The sequence below is a fragment of the Nelumbo lutea genome, chromosome 7 (genome assembly GCF_056320005.1).
Source record: "Nelumbo lutea isolate HS-2025 chromosome 7, American lotus-T2T, whole genome shotgun sequence".
Classification (NCBI taxonomy): Eukaryota; Viridiplantae; Streptophyta; class Magnoliopsida; order Proteales; family Nelumbonaceae; genus Nelumbo; species Nelumbo lutea.
Genome location: NC_142690.1, coordinates 31,117,547 through 31,144,421, shown reverse-complemented (window position 1 = coordinate 31,144,421; position 26,875 = coordinate 31,117,547). Strand labels below are relative to the sequence as shown.

Sequence of the window (26,875 nt, the reverse complement as noted above, 5' to 3'; positions counted from 1 at the left end):
AAGTGTCCAGTTTTAGGGTCTTACACAGAATTATACCAAATAACATGAATCAAACATGCACTTTATTTATTTACACTTAATGTCAAAAGTACATCAAATTGGATTGAAGTTAAGGGCATACAAAATTGTCTAACAACTACTCTGTTTGGACCCCAGATGTCTGAATGGACTAAAGAAAAAGGACTCAATATACGACTATCAACTTTAGAACTAAAGGAGACACGATGATGTTTCCCAAACTGACATGATTCACAATTTAAATTAGAAAGATGACACAACGACGAAACAAGTAACTGAAGAGCTCTAAGAGGCAGATGACCAAGTCTGCAGTGCCATTGATGAGGGGAGAGAGATGATTGAAGTGCTATTGCCGAACCACCTCCATCAAGATAATATAGTCCATCAGCATCATGCCCTCCACCAATATTCATCCCCGTCTTGAGATCCTGAAACACATAAGAGGAAGGGTAAAAAGTTATTGAGCAATTACGAGACTAAGTCAATTTACTAACAGACATCAGGTTAAAGGGAAACTTGGGAACATATAAAACTGAGGAGAGGGATAATGAGTCAGTGTCAACATTACCAACACCACATATGGCTGATGTAGAGCCATTAGCAAGAGTAACAGATTGGGAAGTGGAGGACAGAGAAATGGATGAAAACACACCTGGAGTTCCAGTCATATGATCGGAAGCTCTGGAATCTATAATCCAATGGGAAGATGTGGATGCCAGACAAGCTGTACCTGTGTGTGCAAGGGTAGTTGTGTTCTGTTGATATGTACCCTAAATGAACCGCTTATACTCATCCCGTGAAGTATTCACCATCTCCTTTCTGGAAGTATCTGTAGATGTAGTGGGGATCTGATCAGTGACTTGAGATTCGTGTCTTGAGCTACCACCATTTACAGCTGCATGATTTGCCCAGGTTGAAAGTGGGCCATGGAGATCGTAGTAAAAGTTGATAGTATGTCCCTCCATACCACAATGAGTACACCTTCTCTGAGTATTACCACGTCCCCTACCACGGGCTCCCCCTAAATCTCATCCTCCAACACGACCACCACCATGATTATACATTCCACCACCACCACGACCATACATGGGTCCACCACCACTACCACGTCCATGCTAACCTCCTCTACCACCATGACCTCCCCCTCTCGTAACTGCAAATGTAGACCTATCTGACATAGTGGAAGCCTTTATGGGTCCAACTGAAATCCTCCGAAGACGAGCAAACACTTCCTCAAGAGAGGGAAGAGCAGATCCACCTAATATTTGTCCTCAGATTTCAGCCCTACTAAAAATTTGGTCACATCCAACTGCTCTTTTTGTTGTTGTTGAATTTTGACATCAGGTGTAAGAGGATGATAAACATTCAACTCATTTAGTAAATTTCTCATAGTAGCATAATAGCCCTTAAGACTTTGATTCCCTTGTTGCAGATTGAAGTATATTGGTATAGTTGGTAAACTCTAGTAGTGTTATCTTGTCTAGAATATAGTTTCCTTGCATGATCCCAAACAACTTTGGCTGTATCTAAAAACATGAAGTTCACACTAATTTTGAACTCCATGCTGTTCCATAGCCAAGTCATAATTTGAGCATCCTCCTACTCCCATTCATCATATTCTGGAAAATTAATTGAGGGTTTATCTTCCCTCACATGTTTCACTTTCTTTTTTTCTTTTAGGAAAACTTCAACAGATTTAGCCCAAGGGACATAATTCTCACCATTCAGTTTTATAGAGGTCATATGCACATTCAGATAATCAGAAGGCACCACCACACTTGATTTGTATTCACTGATGTCTTCCATGACTGCACAAGAAAATAGTGGGAGGTTGTACCACTAAATTGTTACTCTACTGCCCTAATAAATCACCACACTCCATACGAATGAATGAACACCACTAGGGTTCCTAGTGCCAGGTTTCAGCAGCAACACTCACAACTATTCACCACTGTTTTAGCAATAATATTCACAACTGTTCACCACTTTTATCAACAACACTACTGTTGTCGTTTACTGTCAGCACTAGAAACCCTCACAACACACCTCATGAATAATATTTTCAGTTTTAATACATATAAAAGAAACTTGCTACATACCACAACTTAGTTCAAAGATCATGTACCTGTTGAGTATAGGGTACCAAGTCTGCACTGTCACCATCACAAAACCAGGCCTCTTCGAATTGTGAGTAGAGGGTTTTCTACCAACCACACAAAACCACAACGACTGCACTCATTGGAGGCATGGAAACCCCCAAAAGGAGAAAACAACCAATCATTTTCTTTCTTTTTGGAAAACTCTCTAAATATCAATGAGAATTCTGCAAAACCCTAGAGATGAATGCGCATAACAGAGAGAAAAGGAGACAACTTATCTGAACTGATTATCGTGGCTCTGAGACCATGATAAAACTCAAATTAGATGTTCATATATGTTCAGATCAAAAGAAAGAGAAGGAGAAGGAGAAAGAGAAGAAAAAGGAGAAAGATCACAACTGAACTAGAGAGAAAAATCTCAAAACCTCTAGTCGGCCCTTCTTTTATTTATACTCTTCTAAGATATACAAGGATTGCCATTGTGCCCTCACTTAAGTGAGCGCCACATCAGTGGAGCAATACATATATAACAACATATAAGGACTGTACTACCCTTGTACAACCGACTCTAACAGTGTCTAATTCTTGGATTATTGATTCCAGTGCTACTGACCACATGACACGCATGCCCTCTTTATTTTCTTCTTATCATTTGATGTGTGGTTAAGATAAGATGAAAGTTGCTAATGGTTCTCTCTCCACCATCTCTGGGAAATGGGAGATTGCCCTAAGCAAGGATTTCTCTCTTAAATCTGTTCTACAAATCTTGCTTCCAACCTCTAATATGTTTCTAAGCTTACAAAAAATTTAAATTGTAGCATAACATTTTTTCCTACTCATTGTGTCTTTCAAGACAGATTGGTGAAGAGAACAATTGGGAGCGGTCATGAGTTTGGATGCCTCTATTATTTTGATGTAGACCTCAGTTCATCCATTTGCTGTTAGTGGTCAGGATAATGAGGAGTCAGTAGGTAGGTTACATTTGTGGCATGCTAGACTAGGTCATTTACCTTTTTCTTCAATGCAATAACTGTTTACTGAGTTGGTCAAGTGTGTTTGGAGTCAGAGTTTGGTTTGCAAAGTGTGCCAGTTGTCAAAACAATGTATATTATCCAATTTCTAGTAATGAAATTCAAGCTCCGTTTGATTTAGTTCATTCTGATGTATGGGGCCCTTCACTATTGATTTCTATAGAGGGATTCTGTTACTTATATCAGTTTCATTGATCACTATTCACAATGTACATGGATCTACTCGTTAAAAGGGCGTGATGAAGTACCACAGATAACTATGACATTTTGTAAAATGATTAAAACTCAATTTGGCAAGAAAATTAAGCAATTTTGTTCAAATAATGCTACTGAATACTTTGAAAGCTTCTTGAATCTATTCCTGGAGGATGTAAGCATGTTACATCAGTCATCTTGTGCTAGTACTCCTCAACAGAATGGGGTTGTTAAGCGCAAAAACAGACATTTATTGGAGACAACTTGATCCTTACTATTTCAGCACAAGGTTCCCAAGCACTATTAGTCTCCAGCAGTCTTTACAACATCGTATTTGATAAATTGGATGCCTTCTAGTGTGTTGGGTATGAGAGCTCATTTCTCTGTCATTTGTCCTAATCTTCCAGATTTCCCTCTTCCTCCTAGAGTCTTTGACTGTGTGTTTCGTTCATGTCAATGATCCTAAGAAGACTAAGTTGGATCATAGGGTTACAAAAGGGGTCTTTCTAGGGTACTTTCCCACACAAAAAGGTTATAAAGTGCTATTGTCTAGTTACCAAGAAAAAATATGTCACCAAGGATGTGGTGCTTTTCAAGTCTTAGTCCTATTTTCAGTCCTCCAAGAATCCTCTTTAGGAAGAGACTAGTAGGATGGAAGATGTTTCTTCTTCTCCCTCATTTTTTGTGCCTCTTTCAGCCTCGAGCCTTCCATCTTCTCCTTCTGATCCTCCCAATTTTAGTTCCTTAGGTGAATATAGTGAGACTCCCACTGAACCTGCTACTCTCCTGACTACCTAGGTGAATCCAATGGGACTCCCACTGAACCTGTTACCGCTCCTAATGTTGAGGATGTGAGTGATAACACCATAGGTAGCAAAAAGATATGAGAATTCCTTACAGAACAAGGAAAAAAGATCCTCCAATATGGCAACAACCAATCAAACTCAGATCAATCTGTCTCAATGGTTCCAAGCAATCCTAACATTCATACTTCTGATTTGGATGTTCCCATTGCTCTTTGTAAACCTACCCGTTCTTGTACTACCCGACACCCCATTGTTGAATATGTTTCCTATTCATGTTTATCTCCTCGTTATTATTCCTTTGTATCTGCTCTTTTTTCTGTTCATGTCCCTGCTAGGTAGTTAGAGGCAGTGTCTGACCCAAGATGGAAAGATGCTATGAATGAGGAAATTAAAGTCTTAATGAAGGCCATGACTTGGGAATTAGTGAATCTACCAGAAGGGAAGAGCATTGTGAGTTGTAAGTGGGTGTTCACTGTGAAGCATAAGGAGGATGGGTCCATTGAAAGATATAAGGCTAGGCTAGTGGCGAAAGGGTTTACTCAAAAGGAAGGGATTGGCTATAAGGAGACTTTGCTCCAGTTGCAAAGCTTAACACAATTCGGGTTCTATTGTCATTAGCCGCAAATTTCTCATGGGAACTACATCAATTGGACGTGAAGAACGCTTTCCTGAATAGTGATCTACATGAGGAGGTATTCATGGATCCTTCACCTGGTTATAATTTTGATGGAAAAGTATATAGACTAAGGAAAGCATTATATTGTCTTAAGAAATCCCCTCGAACTTGGTTTAAAAGACTCTATGGGGCTATGAAAAAAGTGGGATACACTCAGAATAGTGTAGATCATACCTTGTTCATAAGGAAACAAGATAGCAGGCTTACAACACTTATTGTCTATGTGGATGGTATGGTGATTACAGGAAATGATCCAGAAGAGATAAAAAGATGGAAGGAGTTCTTGGCATCTGAATTTGAGATAAAAGATTTAGAACATCTGAGATACTTCCTTGGAATTGAGGTTGCAAGGTCACAAGAGAGCATTTATATATGTCAAAGGAAGTGTGTCCTTGATATTCTTGAGGAGACATGTATGATGTGGAGTAGACAAGCAGATATTCCAATAGAGTAGAATCATTGTCTACAGGAGCAGAATCGTTGGAGGGGACTACCCTGATAAAGAAAGATACCAAAAGCTGGTAGGAAAATTGATATATCTATCTCTTTCTCGACCTGATATAGCTTATGTAGTACATATTGTTAGCTAGTTCATGCACTCTCAAAAGATTCCTCGTAGGAAAATAGAGTTTTATAATGGTTATAAGTATTTTGTCACTTTTATTGATGATTGTTCAAGGATGATATGGATTTACTTAATGAAAGAAATGAGTGAATTATTTTTCATTTTTCAAAAATTTTATGTTGAAATACGTACACAATTTGGTGTTCCAATCAAAGTTCTTCATTCAGATAATGGTCGTGAATAGTTTATTACTTCATTTCAACGGTATTTAGAACAACATTCCATCATTCATCAAACTTCATGTGCATCCACTCCTCAATAAAATGGGGTGGCTGAACGAAAGAATCATCCTCTCCTTGAAACTGCTCGATCTATTCTTCATCATATGAGTGCTCCTAAACGGTTTTGGAGTGATGCTGTACTTACTCTGTGTTTCCTCATTAATTGGATGCCCTCCATTCTTCATGGTCGGTCTCCCTTCTCTATCTTGTTCCCCACCTTGTCTCCCTTTCCATTAACACCTCGTATCTTTGGCTGTGTGATTTGTTCACAATCTGAGTCCTGGAATAGACAAGCTGGATGCAAGCTCCATTAAGTGTGTCTTTCTTGGCTACTCTTGGACTCAAAATGGGTACAAGTTTTACAATCCCATTACTCGGAAGTGCTATGTCTGTCCTGATGTTACCTATTTTGAGTCTGCTTCCTTCTTCTCAGGACTTGAAGTATCTATGTCTCCACCTTTGCTTCCTCTTCCTCTTCCAGTCTGTGATCCCGTTCCGGGTGTTCCTATTGGGGTTAACCATTCACCTCCTCCCGTGCAGATTCCTACTGAACGACCGTCAATCCGACACGTGTATACTCATCGACAGACATCGGCTCCTCCTTTAGCTTCTACCTTGTCTACGGATCCTGTTGTTGCTCCTGTCCCTGAACCCTCAGGACTTGATCTACCTATTGCTTTACGAAAAGGTAAACATAGTTGTACCCTCCATCCCATTTCCAATTTTGTTTCAGTATCTCGCCTTTCTGCCTCACATCGCGAATTTGTTTCACTATTGTCATCTATTTCTATACCTAAGAATGTCAAAGAGGCTCTTAGCTCACCTGGGTGGCGGTAGGCAATGGAGGAGGAACTCTCTGCCCTTCAGCATACTCACACGTGGGAGCTCACTACTCTTCCACCTAGTAAGCATGTTGTGGGTTGTAAATAGATGTATACTGTAAAATACTTGCCATATGGTAGTGTGGAGCGTCTGAAGGCCATACTTGTTGCTAAAGGTTATTCATAGTTATATGGAGTAGATTATATGGAGACCTTCTCTTCAGTGGCTAAGATAGGCTCTATGCATGTGTTAATTTCCCTGGCAGTTATGTATGATTGACCCTTGTTTTAACTGGACATTAAAAATGCCTCCTTCATGGTGACCTTATGGAGGAACTATATATGGAGCAACCACCTAGGTTTGTTGCTCAGAGGGAGGATGGTAAGGTATGCAGATTGAAAAAAGGCAATTTATGGGTTGAAACAATCGCCTCGTGCTTGGTTTGGGAAGTTTAGTGAAGTGGTGAAGAATTTTGGAATGAAACAATGTCAGGTTGACCACTCAGTGTTTAGCCATGATTCAAAAGCCGAAAAGATTTTATTAGTGGTCTATGTGGATGATATTGTCATAACTGATAGTGACAAATTGGGGATCGATAAACTAAAGGTTTTTCTGCAAAATCATTTTCAAACAAAAGACCTTGGGACATTGAAGTTTTTCTTAGGTATAGAGGTTGCTAGATCAAGACAAGGTGTAAACCTGTGCTAAAGAAAATATGTTTTTGATCTATTGGATGAAATAGGACTGTTAGGTGCAAAACCGGCTGAAACTCCTATGGAACCAAATGTTAAGTTGAGTAGTGATACCGGGGAAATATTTGATGATCCTGGAAGGTATAGACGGCTAGTGGGGAATAAAGAAGGGACAGAAAGATAATAAGAATGGAATGACCTTTTATGATTCTATACATCAAAATTTATAACTCTTTCTAGGATACAAACTGGGTAACAAATCTCCCTAAATAAGGAAAAATAAAACTGATTAATAAAAATATTTGTACAGCTCACAAACCTCTTAACTATCTAAAATAGCACATAATCAGATATAATACATAATTACCGAAATCTTCCAACACTCCCTCTCAAGTTGGCATGAATATATCACTCATGGCAAGCTTGTTAACTAAGTTCTCATATTGCGCCCTAGGAAGCCCTTTGGTGAGAATGTCTGCTACTTGGCTCGTGGTGGGTATGTAGGACATGCATATCCAACCACTATTTATCTTCTCTTTGATGAAATGTTTATCCACTTCTACATGCTTTGCTCTGTCATGTAAAACTGGATTATGAACTATGGAAATAGCTGCCTTGTTATCACAATAGACTTTAATAGGTGTTGGTGTAGGAACCTTCAATTCTTCTAGGAGCCTTTTGATCCATAACACTTCATAAAAGCCATGTGGAACAGAGCGGAATTCTGCCTCTGCACTACTCCTTGCTACAACACTCTATTTTTTGCTCCTCCAAGTGACGAAATTCCCTCCTACCAAAGTGCAGTAACCTAAAGTAGATCTTCTAACATTTATATTACCTGCCCAATCTACATCTGTGTAGGCTTCGACTTGGAGATGACCCCTATTTTTGAACAAGAGTCCTTTCCCCGGAGTTCCTTTCAGGTATCTCAAAATCTTGAACACAACTTCAAAGTAAGTAGGTTCAGGTGAATGCATAAACTGACTTACAACACTTACTGCAAAGGCTATGTCAGGTCTTGTGTACGACAAATAGATTAGTCTTCCAACTAATCTTTGATAACGTTCTCGATGAACCACCTCATTTGTTGTTGCTTCTTTTAACTTCTTATTTGGGTCCATTGGAGTTTCTACGGCTTTACAACCTGTCATCTCTGTCTCCTTGAGCAAATCTAGAATGTATTTGCGTTGGTTGATAAAGATTCCCTCATTGGACCTTGCAAATTCCATTCCGAGAAAATATTTAAGTTTTCCCAGGTCTTTAATGTCAAATTCAGCCTCAAGCTTATTCTTCAACTTGTTGATTTCAAATAAATCATCTCCAGTCATGATAATATCGTGTACATAAACTATCAAAATAGCTATTTTACCTTCGGTGGAGTGCTTGAAAAATAAAGTATGATCAGCTTGACTTTGTGAGAAGCCGTGCCACCTTACTACATCCCCAAATCATTCAAACCATGCTCTTGGTGATTGCTTTAGCTCATATAGGGATTTTTTTAACCTGCAACTTCCAAGACTTTCTTCAAATCCTGGTGGTAGGTCCATATATACTTCCTTCAGGTCTCCATTCAAGAAGGCATTCTTGACATCGAACTGACAAAGTGGCCAATTAAATTAACTGCAAGAGAAAGAAGTATTTTGATAGAGTTAATTTTAGCAACGGGAGTAAAAGTCTCTTGGTAGTCTATACCATGAGTTTGGGTAAATCCTTTTGCTACAAGTTTTGCTTTGTATCTCTCCACACTTCCGTCAGCCTTGCACTTCACTGTAAACACCCATTTGCACCCGAATGTTTTCTTGTCATGGGGTAGATCAATAATACTCCATGTATTACTTTTCCTAAGAGCATTCATCTCTTCCATCATAGCTAACCTCCACTTCGGATCATCTAATGCTTCCTGAACAATTCTTGGCACATACAGATTAGAAATCCTTGACACAAATGTTTTATGAGTATGTGATAATTTCTCATATGACAAGTATTTTGCAATAGGATGTTTTGTGCAAGCTCGGGTACCTTTTCTTAATGCAATTGGAATGTCAAGATCTGAAGAGGACAGATTAGGCAAAGACGGAATAAGAGTAGAAGAAGGATTACTCTGAGTTGTAGGACCTTCACTCAGTAAATTGGATTGGACTTCTGCTGTAGGAACAATTGGAATAGTAGTACTTTTGTGAAACCTCTTCCTGGTATAAAACTGAAGCTCAAGATGAGGATTGTGATCCGTTTGAAGTACTTCTCCCCTTGTCTCTGATAACGTAGTATCTAAAAAATTTAGATTAAGAGTACTATCACTAGGTTCCATTCTTTCAACAATTGTTTCCGAAACTTGCTTATCAGAATTAATCAAATGTATAAATTCTTCTAGAAAAGGTAAAGTTTCCAAAAAATTACTGAGTGAAGGTCATCCATACTCTCAAAGTGTACATTCATACTCTCAAAGGTAAAGTTTCCCAAAAATTACAAAGGTTGGTCCTCAACAAAGTGTACATCCATACTCTCAAAAAATTTCTTTGTAACTGGATTAAAGCATTTGTACCCTTTTTTATTAGATGCATAACCAAGAAACACACATTTTTCAGCTTTTGGATCCAGTTTTGATCGAAAAACATTTGGTATATACACATAACAGACACAACCAAACACTGTTAAAGGAAGTTTCGTGGTTATTCGAGATGTGGGAAAACAATTTTTCAAATTCTATAAAGGAGTTTCATATTTTAAAACTCGAGATGACATTCTATTTGTTAAGTAACATGCAGTTAGGAGAGCATTTCCCCAGAGATATTTTGGTACATTCATAGAAACACATGATGGCTCTAACTACCTCAAGAAGGTGCCTATTTTTTTCTTACAGCAATTCCATTCTGTTGTGGTGTGTCAGGACAAGTTGGTTGGTGGATAATACCTTTTTCAGTCAGAAATGCTCCTAAGTATTTGTTAAAGTATTCGGTCCCATTATCTGATCTTAGAATACCAATTTTGGTTCGAAGTTGATTTTCAATCATTAGGAAAAGTTCTTTAAATCTTTGTTCAACCTCTGATTTCCTTTCCAACAAGTATACCCAACATACCCTTGTATGGTCATCAATTAAAGTCACAAACCATTTTTTCCAAAAAGTGTGTTATCCTTAGATGGGCCCCAAACATCATTATGTAACAAATAAAATGGTTTTGAAGCAAAATAAGGTTTTATTGTAAATAAAACACGATGATCTTTAGCTAAATGACAAGCCTCACAATGAAGTTTTGACCAATCAATTCCTTTGAACAATTTAGGAAACAAATGTTTGTGATATGGAAAACTAGGATGGCCTAATCTTCTATGCATAATATAACTTGATCACAAATAGAGATTGAACTCGTACTACTTAAACCATGAACTTTTTTATTACCAATAGCGGTTTCATCAAAGTAGTAGAGTCCATTTATCTTTCTATCAGTTCCAATCGTCTTCCCCAAGTTCTGGTCCTGAAAAACACAAGTGGAAGGAAGAAAAAGAATGGAGTAGTTAGTATCTTTAGACAATCTACTGACCGAAAGAAGATTGCAGGCAAGTTTTGGAACATGTAAAATAGATTTCAGAGTAATTTTTTTTGAAATTTTAATGTTTCCTTTGCCTGCAAAAGATGAAAGACTACCATCAACTATTCTCACTTTTTCAATACCAGAACAAGGATAATTGGAACTATATAAATTAGTGCAGCTTGTCATATGATCGGAGGCCCCCGAATCTATGATCCAAGGACTGAATTTTCCTAGTATTGAGAGTGCCAAAGAATTGCTACATGTTTGTGCCATAGACCCGATAGGAGTATTAAGTGACGAATAGGATTTTAGTAGTTTAAGAAGGTGATTTATTTGCTCTTTACTAAATGGAGATGATTCAGCCACGTTTGCTGTAGGTATATTCTGTTCACCAGGTTTGTTCATCCTACCATTGGATGGTCTCCCGTGCAGTTTATAGCAATTCTCTCGGGTATGGCGAGGTTTTCCACAGTAATCATAGTGTAGGTTATTCTTGTCTCCAACCTGCTGATTTTGGAATGACATTCGACTGATTTGGGCCTCGGAAATAATCAGGGTTGACCCTTCCACCGATCCGGTTGTACCTGCAGCCTTATTTCCAAGCATCACTTGTCTCCGACTTTCTTCTCTACGTACTTCTGCAAATACCTCACCGATTGGGGGCAGAAGCTTTCTTCCAATAATTCGGCCACGAACCTCATTGAATTCAACGTTTAAACCTGCAAGAAACTTGAAGACTCGACCAACATTCACCATCTTCTTGTAATAGTTGCAGTCATCGGGTGACTTCCACTCGTAATCGTTGAATAAGTCCAGGTCCTGCCAAATTCTCTTAAGAGAATTAAAATACTTAGTCACAGAGTTCTCACCTTGGCGAATATCTCGAGCTGTAGAGTTAACTCGTACACTTGGGATTGATTCCCTAAGTCAGAGTACATCTGTGAGACATTGTCCCATAATTCCTTGGCTATAGAATAGCATAGATAATTTGCCCCTATCTCTTTAGTCATGGAGTTAACCAACCACATCATCACCATGGAATTTTCAGCATCCCAAACAACATAAGCTGGATTCTTCACATCAGGCTTCTTCGTGTCTCCTGTGATATAGCCAAATTTTCCTCTCCCTTTGAGATACATGCGAACAGATTGTGACCACCAGAGAAAGTTGTCACCATTTAGTCGGATTGTAGTGATCTGAATAGGGTGATTTTCAAGCAGATTTTGGACAATCTGGGGCTCAGGCTGAGAAGGCTGAGGAGGCTGAGAATTGGACGTGACTTCGAACATTTTTTAGGGATAGAAACGCAGAACAAACCCTAGGTCTTTTATGCTCTAATACCATCAAGAAGGGATAAAAAGATAATAAGAATGGGATGATCTTTTATGATTTTGTACATCAAAATTTATAGCTCTCTCTAGGATACAAACTAGGTAACAAATCTCCCTAAATAAGAAAAAATAAAACTGATTTCTAAAAATATTTGTACAGCTCACAAACCTCTCAACTATCTAAAATAGCACATAATCAGATATAATACATAATTACCGAAATCTTCCAATAGGGAAGCTGAACTATTTGATTATCACGAGACAAGACATCTCCTTTGCAGTCAGTGTGGTGAGCCAATTTATGCAGAACCCTCGTATACCTCACTGGGATGTAGTTCTTAGAATTGTAAGGTACCTGAAGGGAGCTCTGGGCCGTGGGTTATTGTACAAACCAGGAGGAAAAGTTGAAGTAATTGGGTATACTGATGCAGATTGGTAGGCTCCGTGTCTGATAGAAGATCTACTACAGGTTATTGCACATTTATTGGAGGAAATATTCTGATATGGAAGAGTAAGAAGCAGACGGTTGTGGCTAGAAGCAGTGCTGAAGCCGAGTACAGAGCCATGGCACACACTACATGTGAATTAGTATGGCTGAGGAATCTCCTACAAGAAATCAGGTTCTCCGTGGATAAACCTATGAAATTCTACTATGACAATCAAATTGCACTCCACATCTCATCCAACACTGTTTTTCATGAGAGAACAAAGTACATAGAGATTGATTGCCACTTTGTGAGGGAGAAGGTCCTTAGTAGAGAGATAAGCACAAAACATGTGGGCTCAGGTGATCAGTGGGCATATTTGTTTACAAAAGGCTTAAGCTTAGGGAGAGTGAACTATATATGTAACAAGCTGGGATTATATGATATATATTCTCCAGTTTGAGGGGGAGTACTAGAGCTAGCCGAATAAGGGTAGATTAGTTAATTGACTTCTTTTAAGTTATGTGCTTATGTGGTAGCCTTTATAGAAACTTCCTGTCCCATACTTAAGTGGGGGCAGTTTAGTCTTTATACTACTAATTAGAGCCTAATCAATATTAAGGGTCGACTAATAGGGTTTAAGCTATTATGTTCGACTGTTCTTTCATCATCTTCTTCTTCTTCTCCTCTTCTATTGGTTCGGACTACTGTAGCAACAGAGAAAACATAGTCTTTTAATGTAACTTCTTATTGTAAATATATATTAGTAGTCGATCAAGACTACAGCCAGTCTTGGATTCCAAAGGATTTCAAATTGAGAAAAGTAGAAGGAAAGAGGGAGAAGATGAAGAAGAAAGCAGAAGCACACAAGGGTTTTGAAAAGGAGGGACAGATCGAATGAATCTGCTGCCGCCACTCTCTCAATATTTATATGTCATGTTCACTAATTGTAGGAAAAAGGCAGAATTGCCCTTAATGTTTACATGGCAAATAAAACAATAATATATTGAAATAACAAGCTGTCTAAAATAACTACCAACCAACACTGACATAACTAACAAAGACTACATGTGCTATCATACGAACACAGTGGGGACCACAATAGTGGGGCCCACATCAGTGTTCTCTACACTCCCCCTCAAGTTGGGAATAGATATTTGTCATTCCCAACTTGCATAGGTTTGCCTCTAATTTATTCCTTGGAACAACCTTGGTGAGAAGATTTGCGAGCACCATGTTGGAGGTGATATATGGGAGACACACTTCTTGTGATGAGACCCTTTCTCTGACAAAATGTCGATCAACTTCGATATGCTTAGTTCTATCATGCTGCATCGGATTGTGAGCTATATTAATAGCCGCCTGGTTATCGCAATACAACATCAATGGTTTCTCATAATCAATACCCAACTCTTCAAGTAGTGATTTCTGCCACTTCATTAGCCATTTATCTGTATTCAGCTTCGACACTAGAGCGAGAAACAACACTTTGTTTTTTACTCCTCCAAGAGACAAGGTTACCTCCTACAAGGACACAATATCCAGATGTAGACCTCCTGTCATCAACACTCACAGCCCAATCAGCACCTATATAGACCTCCAACTTCATGTGATTATTATTCTTAAACACTATACCTCTACCTGGACATCTCTTCAAGTATGCTAATATTCTCTCAACTGCAAGAAGATGAGTAGTTCTAGGGGAATGCATATACTGGCTGACAACACTGATTGCATAACTGATGTTTGGCCGCGTGAGACAGAGATATAGCAGCTTTCCAACCAACCATTGGAACATAGCTTTGTCTTCAAGAGGCTCTCCACACTCTGCACTGGTCTTGTGATTCTATTCAATGGGTGCATCTGCAGGCTTGACACCTAACTTTCCAGTTTCCACCAACAGATCTAGAACATACTTCATTTGAGAAATAAAGATCCCCTGTTTAGATCTAGCAACCTCAATACCCAAAAAATATCGCTGTGCACCAAGATCTTTCACCTCAAACTCTTGATGAAGGTGTTGTTTGAGGGACTCATCTTACTATTATTATTCCCTGTCACTACAATATCATATATACAACAAGCAAGGTGAAGGAAGAGTTCACTCTTTTAACGAACAATGTATGATCTGACTGGGCCTGTACATAGCCAAATTTTCCAAGGGCTAGTCTGAATCTAGCAAACCAAGCTCTAGGGGACTGCTTTAGTCCATACAATGCCTTATTCAGTCAGCAAACCTGGTTACCTGTCTCTGCATCATAAAATCCAGGGGGCAACTGCATGTAGACTTCTTTTGTAAGTCTCCATTCAGAAATGCATTTTTAACGTCCATCAGGATCAAGGGCCAAGAGTAACTTGCTGCAATGGCTAATAGAACTCGAATAGTGGTCATCTTGACTACTGGGGCAAAAGTCTCCAAGTAGTCTATACCATAAATCTGAGTAAATCCTTCTACAACCAACCGAGCTTTGTACCTTTCAATGGAGCCATTAGCATTATGTTTCACGGTAAATACCCATCTACTTCCAACTGGTTTCTTTCCTTTGGGTAGGTCAACTAGCTCCCAAGTATTATTTTTCAGAAAGGCATCCATTTCAACTTTCATTGCATCTTTCCACTCGGGAACTAACAAAGCTTCTTGCACTGTTTTGGGGATAGGAATATCAATAATGGAAGTAAGAAAGGACATGTAAGAAGGAGACAGACGACCATAGGATAGAAACTGGGAAATGTAGTGAGCTGTGGGTGTGGTGCAACGCCATTTCCCTTTACGGACCGCAATAGGGATGTCAATGTCATCTGAAGGAAGGAAAGTAGCAACAGTGGAAGGTATCTTAGTGGGTCCTAGACCTGATAAGGGGACTGTAGTACTTGGATCTGGATCCGTAGAAGGAACTGGGGCTGGCCTAGACTACTGATGATCGAAATCAACTGGGTTCCATCGCCTGTGATAGATTTTCAACTCCTGATCCCTCTGACAACCCTCACCATTACAACCCTTATCACTCAATGGAATGGGTAAAGGAACCTCAGATGAGTTAATTACACTCTCACTGCGCTCCCCCTGAGGAAAAAGACCCAAATTCTCACTACTCTCCCCTAAGGAGAAGCCCTAGGATAATAGAGTACCTCCTCAAAGAAGGTGACATCCATCGAAACAAATCTCCTCTCCAAAACAGGATCATAGCAACAATAACCCTTTTGAGATTGTGCATAATCGAGAAAAATGCATTTGGAGGCCTTAGGGTCAAATTTGGAATGATGAGGTCCAAGAATCTAAACAAAGCAAGTGCAACCAAAGGTTTTAAGAGGAACAGTAAACAACTCCTCGTCTGGGTATAGAAGGGTAAAGGAAGGCTTCATGTCAAGAACCCGTGAGGGAACCCGATTAATGAGATACACTGCCGTGATGATAGCATCGCCCTAGAAACGGATAGGCACATTGGAGGTAAACATAATGCTTTTAGCCAGCTCCAAAATGTGCCTAATCTTCCTCTCGGCAACCCCATTCTGCTGTGGTGTATGAGGACAAGTGCTCTGGTGAATAACCCCATGATCGAGTAGATAAGAGGCCAGTGGCTTGGCAAAGTATTCTTTTGCATTATCAGATCTGAGGATTTTGATTTTGACCCCAAACTGGGTTAAAATCATCTGATGAAAGTTTTGGGTCAGAGCGGGAACCTCATCTCGAGAACGCATAAGGTAGACACAAGAAAAATGAGTATAGTCATCAACAAACAATAGAAAATATCTGTACCCCCTATAGAAGGGATGTGATACGGGCCCTAAACATCGTTGTGCACAATATCAAAAGAATTACTACTTCTTTTGTTATTCAAGGAATAAGGTGTTCTACAATGTTTGGCAAGCTCACAACTCTCACATCTCAAATTTGACATCTCAACAGACTCAAACAAAGTAGGAAACAAACTCTTCAAAGTCCGAAAAGATAAATGACCTAACCAATTATGTTAGAGCATAACTAGACTCACAGGCTGAGAGACAAAAGACTTCTTATCCACAGGCTCTTTCTAATGAGAACTCTCTCCAAGCAGATAGATCCCATTCGTCTCATGACCAGTCCCAATCACCTTCCTCATCTCAAAGTCCTGAAAAACACATCAGTCAGGGAAAAAAGTTACTGAACAGTTCTGATGTTTTGTAATACTACTGACTGAAAGCAAATAAATATCAAGTTTAGGAACATGCAAGACTAAGGATAAGGAGATAATAACAGATAATTTGATGTCACCCTTGCCAGAAATGGGAACAAGGGAGCCATTAGCAATGGATACTTTATCTCTACCAGAAGATAAGTGATAAGTAGTGAACAGTGATGGCAAGCTAGTCATATGGTCAGATACACCTGAGTTTATTACCCAACAATGTTCAGTGTTACCTAGAGCTGAAGCATGGTAAGCTGATGCCCGAGTACCTGAATGAGCAAATGCTAATGTGGCAGGGGCTGATGGTGACTGAGATGATTGAGCTGAATTCCCAACCTCCTTTTCCAACTGTATTAGGGCAGCTCGAACAACAGCTAAGGTATATAGGGGCGTGCCTTTTGTGCCTGATGAGGATGCAGAATCAGTATTCACAATCATATGAGCATTACCCCTTATATTCCTTAGTTTTGATGGGACTAAATGAGGGTGCAGCTTCCAACATGTATTTTTCGTATGCTTGGGTTTCTTACAATGTTTACATACTTGATCCTGCTTATCTTCCTTCTTCATGTCCCTTTTTGTATCACCCCCAGACTTAGGTTTAACTACTGCTAGGGCTAAGGGGAAGGGCTGATGCTACATCATAACCTTTCTTCTAGTCTTTTAACTCTGCACCAGGGAGTAAGCTTGAGATAAGGTCACACTGTCTCTTGTCAGTATATGTTGTCTCATAATGTCATAATCAGAATTCAGGCCAGCCAGAAATTCAAACACCCTATTGGTCTCGACTTGCTTTCTATAGGTCTGTGCATCTTTTGGACTTTCCCACTCAAGAGTCTCCAGATGGTCAATTTCATGCCACCGAGATTTCAAGGTAGAGAAATAAACAGATGTTGGTTTCTCTCATTGTTTGAGGTTATTTACCTCACATTTCAGTTCAGAGGCTCTAGCAACATTAAGGGGTTGGGAGTAGGTCTCTTTCATGACATCCCATATCTCCTGGCTGTCTTTGCCCACAAGTAATTTTGGCTGATATGTGGCTGCATAGAGTTGCACACCCATGTCATAACCAAGTAGTTCTCCTGAACCCACTTGGTATACATTGGGTCATCCTTGGAAGGTTCTTTCACATCTCCCAATAGGTAGTTAAGTTTTCTCCTTCCCCCAATGGCCATCATGGTCGATTGGGCCCATTCCAAGTAATTGGATCCGTCAAATTTCACAGTTGTAATATGAAGCGCAGTCTTAGACATATTACCAGAACTGCTGTTCCCAAAGACACCTTCCCCCTGATTTTTGAATTCCATTCTTGGTAAAGAATCAGTAATTAGGAACTATTAGGGCTACTGCAATAGAAAACAACACTTAAATCATTGACCACAGTTAGAAACCTGTATGAAATCAGTTCAGTTATGATCTAAAATAATTGGTAGTTAGAATATGATCTGTACGATAATAGTTATGACCCTCAAAACAGGCTCAGAAGCCGAAACAGGTCTAGAAACCACTTAGAAAACAACCTGTAATGCTGAAGCAGAATTAGGGTTTTAATCATAGGGTGGGTTTTAATCATAGGGTTAGGAAAACCTTTGTGAGAACATAAACGGTGCTCAACCGCACTTTCCAAAGGATTCACTGTCAAGTCTAGCCGTAGGGTTAATGACAAACCCTAAAAAAGAAAACTGATCGCCTCTGAGAAAATAAAGGAGAGTTTGACCGCTCCTCCCAGATAGGTCCAACCTATTTTGACTAACAACAATCTCAAGGGAAAAATAAAAGCTTACCCAGAAAACTCTAATCGCTACCTTCAATCACGGCCTAAATCCTAACCATCTCTGATTCTTCCTGATTACAGAAACACTCTCCAAGCCTCTACAAGCCTTCGAACAACTGCTAAACCTTTCTAGTAACCTCCAAGAATCAGCCAATGAACAGTCCTTTGTAAGCTTCCAGCCCTAGACAGTTCTCATGTGGTCGGCTAGACTAGACACACATGAGAAACCCTAGATAGGCTCTGATACCGAGTAGTCGATCAAGACTACTGTCAGTCTTGGATTCCAAAGGATTTCAGATTGAGAAAAGTAGAAGGAAAGAGGGAGAAGAAGAAGAAGAAAGCAGAAGTACACAAGGGTTTTGAAAAGGAGGGACAGATCGAATGAATCTGCCACCGCCACTCTCTCAATATTTATATGTTATGTTCACTAATTGTAGGAAATGGCAGAATTGCCCTTAATGCTTACATGGCAAATAAAACAATAATAAACTGAAATAACAAGCTGTCTAAAATAACTACCAACTAACACTGACACAACTAACAAAGATTACATGTGCTGTCATATGAACACAGTGGGGACCATAGCCGTGGGGCCCACATCAGTGTTCTCTACAATATTAGCTTCTAGGGCCGGCTGAGACACTATTGCCGCCCATTCTCAAACTTCTTCTCTTCTCTTCTTCTTCCTCTTTTGTTGTTGTACTTTAGCAAACATCTATGTTGGTGATATTGTGGTTACTAGTAGTGATTCATAGGAGTTCATAACATAAAAAGGCTCCTTAACACTAAGTTTGGAATTAAGGACTTGGGAGAGTTGAGCTATTTCCTAGGCATTGAAGTTGCTCGACCAAAAGAGGTTATCTTCATTTTCCAAAGGAATTATGTTCTTGATATTCTCATTGAAATTTGCAAATTTGATGGCAAACCGACTTCTACTCCTATAGACTTGAACAACAAACTCTCAACTATTGATGGTAAGTTATTGATTAATAGGGGAGTGTTGTAGAGACTTCTTGGGAAGTTATTATACCTTTGTATGACATGACCTAACATCTCCTATGTAGTAAGTGGAATTAGTTTATATATGCTCCTAAAGGCACAGATGGATACAATAGAAAGGTTGTTATGTTACTTGAATGGAATACTAGGGAAGCATATTGTCTACATTAAATATGGACATGTGAAATTGAGAACCTATATAGATGCACATTGGGCTAGTTGTATTGATGATTGGTGATCTACATCACCTTATTATGCTACGGTGGTTGGAACATTGTCTCTTGGAGAAGCAAGAAACAATTAGTAGTAGATAGATCTTTAGTAGAGGTAGAGGATAAGGCTATGGCTCATGGTGTTTCAAAGTTACTATGGCTTAGATCTCTTCTTGAGGTGTTGGGTGTGACCTATGATAAGCCCTTGGTGTTATAATGTGATAATCAAGATGCCATCAATATGGCTCATAATCCGGTTTTGCATAATAGAACAAACACATTGAGGTGGATATGCATTTTGTTTAGAAACAAGTAGCTTTAGGGAAGTGTATATACCAGTCATTGTGTCAAAAGAACAATTAGCAAATGTTCTGACTAAAGGAATCCAAAAGTGAAATTACAACACCATGTAAACAAGCTGGGCATGATTGACATCCATGCTCAACTTGAGGGGGAGTGTAGATAAACTAGGTCGGATGAGCCTTAGTTCTTTTTCTTTATTCTTTTATTAGGTCATTTTGTAGGTTAGTGGGCCTCATTGTTATGGGCATGTCATTAATTATTATTTTTTGGTGTTTAAGCTGGCTACCCTACTGAGGGTATCTCCATGTAATTATCCTTCAAAATCAAATTAGATCTAATAAAAGAATTTAGGGGCCTGGAGAGAGGAAGGATTAACTCTCTTCTCCACCTTCCTCTTCTCTTGCTCCGAGCTTATTTCCTTCATTCCTTTTGTCAGATTTTTTTATCAATTATTAATTATTTTGGCTCAGTTTTAATTTTTTCTCTATCAACTCCACCTCTTTGTAGGAGTATCTTGTCACAAACCAATGATAATCACCTCTTCTAGAAACCTGCATCTTCTTTCCTTCCAATACCTTTTTCTTATTCTTCTTTAATCTCTTTTGATGTCCCCATCTCTCAAGGCCTATCAATTACTTGATATGGGCCCACCCTCAACTTACCAACTTCATTTATGATGGGAGGAGCTAGGTTTATCCTATTAATACTGATGAGAAATATTTTGTATTTGGTTGTATTTGGGTTTTTGGATGTTACAAGTATATATTTGTAATGTTGATAAATTTTGGGGACTTGTACGTATTTATGGGAGGAAGAGGGGCCTGTTTGAAATTCTTGTATAATTAGGCTTTTTGCTTATTTAAGCCATTGGTTGTGTAGGATTAGGATTTAGTGAGAGTGGATATTTTGTTGATTCTTTAGAGAAGTTAGCCATGTATCTCTTGTTCTCATAGTAGATATTTTTCCCTCTCTTCCCATGGATGTAGGCTACCGAGTTGAACCATGTTAAATATTGGTGTTTTCTCTATTTATTCATCTTATTTTCTTCTTGATTTGTTATTTTGTTTTATGTTAGTTGACATGATATCAGAGTAGATTTAGTATGGGAATTATTTTGAACTAAGGGAGACTAGCAATTGAGTTACTATTCACGTTATTATTCACACGAGGTCTGTGGTGCTTGAATCTATGAAGCAATCTATTAGAGACTTTTACCATTCAATGAAGAATATTTGTGAGTATTTTTCGTAATTTTTCTAGAATTTTACTAGACTCCAAAAGGGGTGATATTACTTCTCGTTGCTTCTTTCGAAAACCAGGAAAAAGTAACATCAGATTTGGATTTTATTTTGGTTCTCTCATGCCTAGTGGAATCTAAACTTGATATTTTAGAGTTCACGTCATTTTTATATGAGAAAGAAGATAAAAGGGTCATTTGCTCAATTAAATCTGATCTGGCTAGTATAATAGGGCATCTTCCATTCCTTATTTTTAATGCTAATAAAGCTTTATTTGGATTATTCTCTTTTGTTGGCTCTCTATAAGGATTACCTCTGGAAGGATTTATATTTTCCCTTCTTGTCTTGTGGGTTATGCTCCCTAGTCTATAAACTACTTCATATCTTAAAGCAAATTCTGGTTTCTATGTTGCATATCAACTATTTGATTTATTATCCAAAAGGTTGGTTGTTGGTCATTTAGCCAAGTTTGGTGTTTTCTTTTCAAGCTCTAATTTTTTGAAGAAGCATTATAGAAACTCTGCAACTTCTTTGGTCTATTTATGATCATCAATATTAGCATGTGATACTGGAGCTCAATGTGACTATTTGGTGTTCGAGAAAATGTTTCGATAGTGCAAATTTCTACAATGGTTCTCCATTGTTATGATCGGTCTGACCGTATTCTGTGTCTTGGTTTGATATTTTGGACTATTTTGGTGAATGATGGATCTATTATTATCGGTCAATATCTAGTTTGTTTACCTCATACATGTTTTGCATGGAAGATGTTTGACAAAATGTTTCAGAAATGATCCTTTATTATGCTTATCTGTTCTAAGTTATTGTTGAAGAAATCCTTGGAGTTTTTTATCTCCTTCGGTGACATGGGATTTTGATTCACTTTATCTAGTTGGCTTTCCAATTGTCCAAGTCAGATTCCTCAATTTGGTTTATTAAGTTCATAATTGGCTTTTTGTTGATCAATTCTGAATCTTTTCTTTGGTTTCTGGAGTTCAACAGAGTTGGCTTTCTGCTAGCCAACTTTGTTTTGGTAATTGTATTGGCATTTTTGATGATCTAATGTTTAACATGGTTGGTTCTTAGTTCAGAGATTGTTATTGGCCTTTTGATGGATAAATTTGATTCTTTGGCATAACATGTGCTAGCTAACTTCAGTTTGGTGATTACTAGATCATGATTTGGCTCTACTTTGGCTTTCCGACACGAGTCAATTGAGCTTTCTAATATCCAACTTTGGTTTCTAAGAGGCCCCTTCAACATCTCAAGTTTCATGGTTGTTGCTTCAACATTACACCTATTTTCGTGGAGGTTGCTTCAACAACCTTCTTGCAAACTTAAGGTGGTTTCAAGGGAGGTTGTCGAGAGATATATTTTATTTGGTTGTATTTGGGCTTCTAGAGGTTACAGGTATATATTTGTAGTGCTAATAAATTTTGGGGACTCGTGTGTATTTATGGGAGGAAAAGGGGCTCATGTGAAATTCTGGTGTTATTTGGCCTTTTGCTTATTTAAGCCATTGGTTGTTTTGGATTAGGATTGAGTGAGTGGATATTTTGTTCTCTATGGAGAGATCAACCATATATCTCTTGTTCTCATAGTGGATATTTTTCCCTCTCTTCCTGTGGATATAGGCTATCGAGCCGAACCATTTTAAATCTTGGTGTTTTCTTTATTTCTCATAATTTTTTTTTCGTGATTTGTTATCCTATTTTATGTTAGTTGACAAATACTCCAGTTAAAAATTGGCATATTCCCCCCACCCCCCATTAATAACTCTCTCAAATTGCCACTTAGCGCCTGCACTTTTGGAATTACATCTAACTCTTTTCTATCCAATCTTTTGACTTCTTCAATCTCCCACCTTAACCCTTCAACTTCCTTTCGAAATCAGACCTTTTGTCAGATTTCTCCAACTTGTGCATTGTGACATTGACCCCTAAGACTTTTTTCCCATATACATAGGTCGAGGTTCAACTCCTTTATCCCATAAAAAACATTGATTCTAATAACAGGTCGTCCTCTACTCAATGACAATGCAATTGTAGATAAAGGGAAGAAACATGATTAACACACATTTGGCTGTTGGAAGAAATTAAAGACAATGTGTTGTTTGGGATAACTAAGACAAACTTCACTTCCATAACGCGACTTGTATTTTTGTTTTTTAAGCTATAGTTTGATTTTATTTACTGTGATTTGGTGCTGATGCTTTCAAAGGGATTGAAAATAAAACCTGTGAGCTGGTGTGCATGTTTGAAAAGTGAAAACAAAATCCTTCCATTTGGTGTTTAATTACATGTTTAGGCTGTTTGTTTCTTCTCATCATCTTCAGGGAGGGACAAGTAACTAAGTTGTTAATATTCTTTCTTTTAAAGGGATTTGCATGGTTATTAAGAAATGGAGTTATAGAAAGTGGAAGAGAAGAAGAGGAAAGGAAAGTTAGAGAGAGAGAAAGATATGTACATTGTCCAAGATTCCGTAGTTTGAAAAAGACAGATATTCAAATGCTTGCTAGGTTGCAGTGGTGATGAGAAGAAACGATTAGATGGGGTGTTTTGTGTAATATATAGAAGCCCATTACCCATTTAATCCAAAATTTATCAAAGTGCATATTAGACATTTTCACTCGGCCATTAGACATAATGGCTAATGTATTTGAAAGGGAGGTCTTAGTCCAATTTGAAAAGATGGGATGTTTCAGAATTTAGGAGAAATATCAAGGGAGGTTTTAGTCTTTTACCCTTTAATTTTCAATAGGCATTTCCTATAGCTTCGAAGGTTTGGACACTCTGAGCAAGAAAAGGAACTCCATACACTCTGAGCCCACCAAAATAGGCCAACACTGTCAGGACTGCTGGAACAGACCAACAGAAGGCAGTTAATCAGTTTTACAAGAGGAGGCCACGTCAGCACAACGAACCATCCACTTGTAACAACTGCCATCCACTTGTAACAACTGTAACAATCAAGATTGTAAGACTATAAGTAGTAGAGCAGAAAAGGGAATAGGACATTGATTCTTTCACCATTAAACTCTTTCTCTCTCCTCTCTCTCTCTCTCTCTCTCTCTCTTCTTCCAAGAATTCAGGAGGTTGGCCCCTCGAAGAGCCCTGAGTTAGGCAAGTTCCTAACAATATGGTATCAGAGCCAGCATGACCAACACAAGAAACACGTCGGTAGACACCCGAGTGGATCAGATGGAGGAAGAGATTCATTGAATGTCTTCAGATCTCAAAGAAATGAAGGAAGGCTTCACTGTTCTCCTTCAACTGGAGCAGGGAGCAATGAACATTGACAGAGGAAGCCAAGAAGAGCGTAGCAATGAAAACAACCGCAGAACAGGGGCGACAACAAGAATAGCCAAAATCGACTTCCCCATCTTCTCAGGCGACGACCCAACTCCCTGGATTCTCAGAGCCGAAAGGTATTTCGATTACCATGAAACACTGGGGCAAGATAGGGTAGCTCTGGTTTCTGTGCATCTTGAAGGGGAAGCTATCCTTTGGTTTCAATGGTACCGAAGGGGGCACCATTGTCAAACCTGGGTAGACTTCACGGATGCCATGACTGTCCGTTTTGGACCATCTGGGTTCGAAGATCTTGATGAAAATTTGTCAAAGCTAAGGCAGGTGGGATCAGTAAAAAAAACCAGATGGAGTACGAAAGGCTGGTCGTGAGAGTCCAAGGGTGGACGGAGAAGGCGTTGGTGGGAAGCTTCATCGGCAGCCTAAAAGAAGAACTGTGACTGGAAGTGAAAGCGAGGCAGCCCACTTCGGTCATCAATGTGGCAGCACTAGCCAGATTGTATGAGGACAAGTTCAATCGAGCAAGAAAGGTGCAGCGACCATGGGGTCCCGGAGCAAGAAGGGAGCAAGAAAGGATGACAGCACCAGACAAGGAGGAAGGAATGTTGGGCCCAGGCCCACTGGTTCCTTTCAAATGGTTGACCTGGGCAGAGATGCAAGCCCGCAGAGACAAAGGTCTCTATTACAATTGCGAAGAGAAATTTGGGCCGGGCCATCGCTCCCAGAAACAACAAGCATTTCTCCTCCAAACAGATGCTGAAGAGGGAGACGACATCACTGGTTGCAGAGAATCTAACCTAGGGTGGGAAATACAATCCAATGGGACGCCTAAAATATCCTTACAAGCCCTTACGGGACTTGCGTCCCCTCTAACAATGAGAGTTGCAGGGCTGATCCTAGGACGCCAAGTGTCAATCCTCATAGATAGTGGCAGCTCCCTTAACTTCATAACTCAAGTCTTGGTGGATAAAATGGGACTTCCGGTTCAACCAACAACGGCCTTTACGGTTCATATGGCCAACGGTAACAACCTATCTTGCAAAAGCATTTGCATGGGCCTACCACTAAAGATTCAAGGTCATCAATTTGCGGTGGACCTATATCCTCTCCATCTCAGTGGAGCGGACGTAGTGGTAGGCATTCAATGGTTAAGACAGCTAGGACCCGTGGTCTGTGACTAGGCCTATCTCACCATGGACTTCACATTAGGAAACTCTACAGTCCATCTACAAGGGCAAACATGCAAGGGCCCAAGGCCCATCAGTCTTGCAACACTGACAAAGCAAAGAGGAGATCTAGATCAGCCCATATTCATGCACATGGACTCAAATTGGACCTGGCCATCTTTAGCTAACAGTAGCCCAGATGGGCTAGAGACTTCCAAAGCCACCTACAACAACTCCTTCAGCACTATGGCAACGTGTTCAAAGAACCCCAAGGACTACCACCACGCTGGGAGCATGACCACCGCATCCCCCTCATGTCAGGATCAGCCCCGACCAATGTAAGACCCTACCGATACCCTTACTTTTAGAAATCTGAAATCGAGAAGCAAGTTCAAGATATGCTTAAGCAAGGGATAATACAGCCTAGTCACAGCCCATTCTCGTCACTGGTACTATTAGTCAAGAAAAATGATGGGATGTGGCAGTTTTGTATTGATTACAGAGCCCTTAACAACATCACCATTAAAGACCGGTTCTCGATACCAGTCATTGATGAGCTGCTTGATGAACTCAGTGAAGCCACCATATTCTCAAAACTGGATTTATGAGCTGGGTATCATCAAATAAGGGTACATAGGGAGCATGTTCACAAAACGACTTTCAGGACACATGATGGCCACTATGAGTTCTGGGTCATGCCATTTGGGCTGACCAATGCTCCAGCTACATTTCAAGCATTGATGAATGACATATTCTGGCCATATTTACGTAAGTTCATCCTTGTTTTCTTTGATGACATATTGGTCTACAACCCCAATTGGGAGGAACATCTGAACCATCTACAGGTCACCCTTGCAACACTTGAGGCCCACCAGCTGTTCGCTTAAGAGTCCAAGTGCTCCTTTGGACAAAACCAAGTTCACTACTTGGGACATGTTGTAGAAAAGGGGACTGTAGCGACTGACCCAAATAAAATCTCCAGTATACTGGGCTGGCTGCAACCCAGATGTGCGAAAGAATTGAGGGCCTTCTTGGGATTGTCCGGGTACTACCGCCGCTTCATCAAAAACTACGGCCTAATAGCTACCCCATTGACCCAATTGCTGAAACAAGACGCTTTTAACTTGTCAAACCAGGCCCAACAAGCTTTTGAGCAATTGAAACAGGTAGTTTCGAGCCCTCCAACATTAGCATTGCCCGATTTCACAAAAGATTTCATCATTGAGTGTGATGCCTC

At 39.4% G+C, this 26,875-nt stretch overlaps 1 protein-coding gene across 28 annotated transcripts in view; it reads right to left on the bottom strand.

Annotated features, from left to right (window-relative positions):
• The window catches only part of LOC148845963 (rab GTPase-activating protein 22-like), a 119,930-nt gene that overhangs the window by 18,521 nt on the left and 74,534 nt on the right, over positions 1 to 26,875 (bottom strand). For 4 of the 28 annotated variants that reach the window (XM_088953147.1, XM_088953166.1, XM_088953176.1 and 1 more), the window contains 2 exons: positions 16,465 to 16,581; positions 10,361 to 10,659 (listed from right to left, as the gene is read on the bottom strand). The exons of 13 other annotated variants lie outside the window; for them this stretch is intronic. The gene's annotated coding sequence lies outside the window, so the exon portion shown is untranslated. Of the gene's footprint in view, positions 1 to 123; positions 447 to 10,360; positions 10,660 to 16,464; positions 16,582 to 26,875 lie in introns of those variants that run through there. 11 more of the 28 variants (XM_088953154.1, XM_088953177.1, XM_088953163.1 and 8 more) reach the window with 7 other exon arrangements.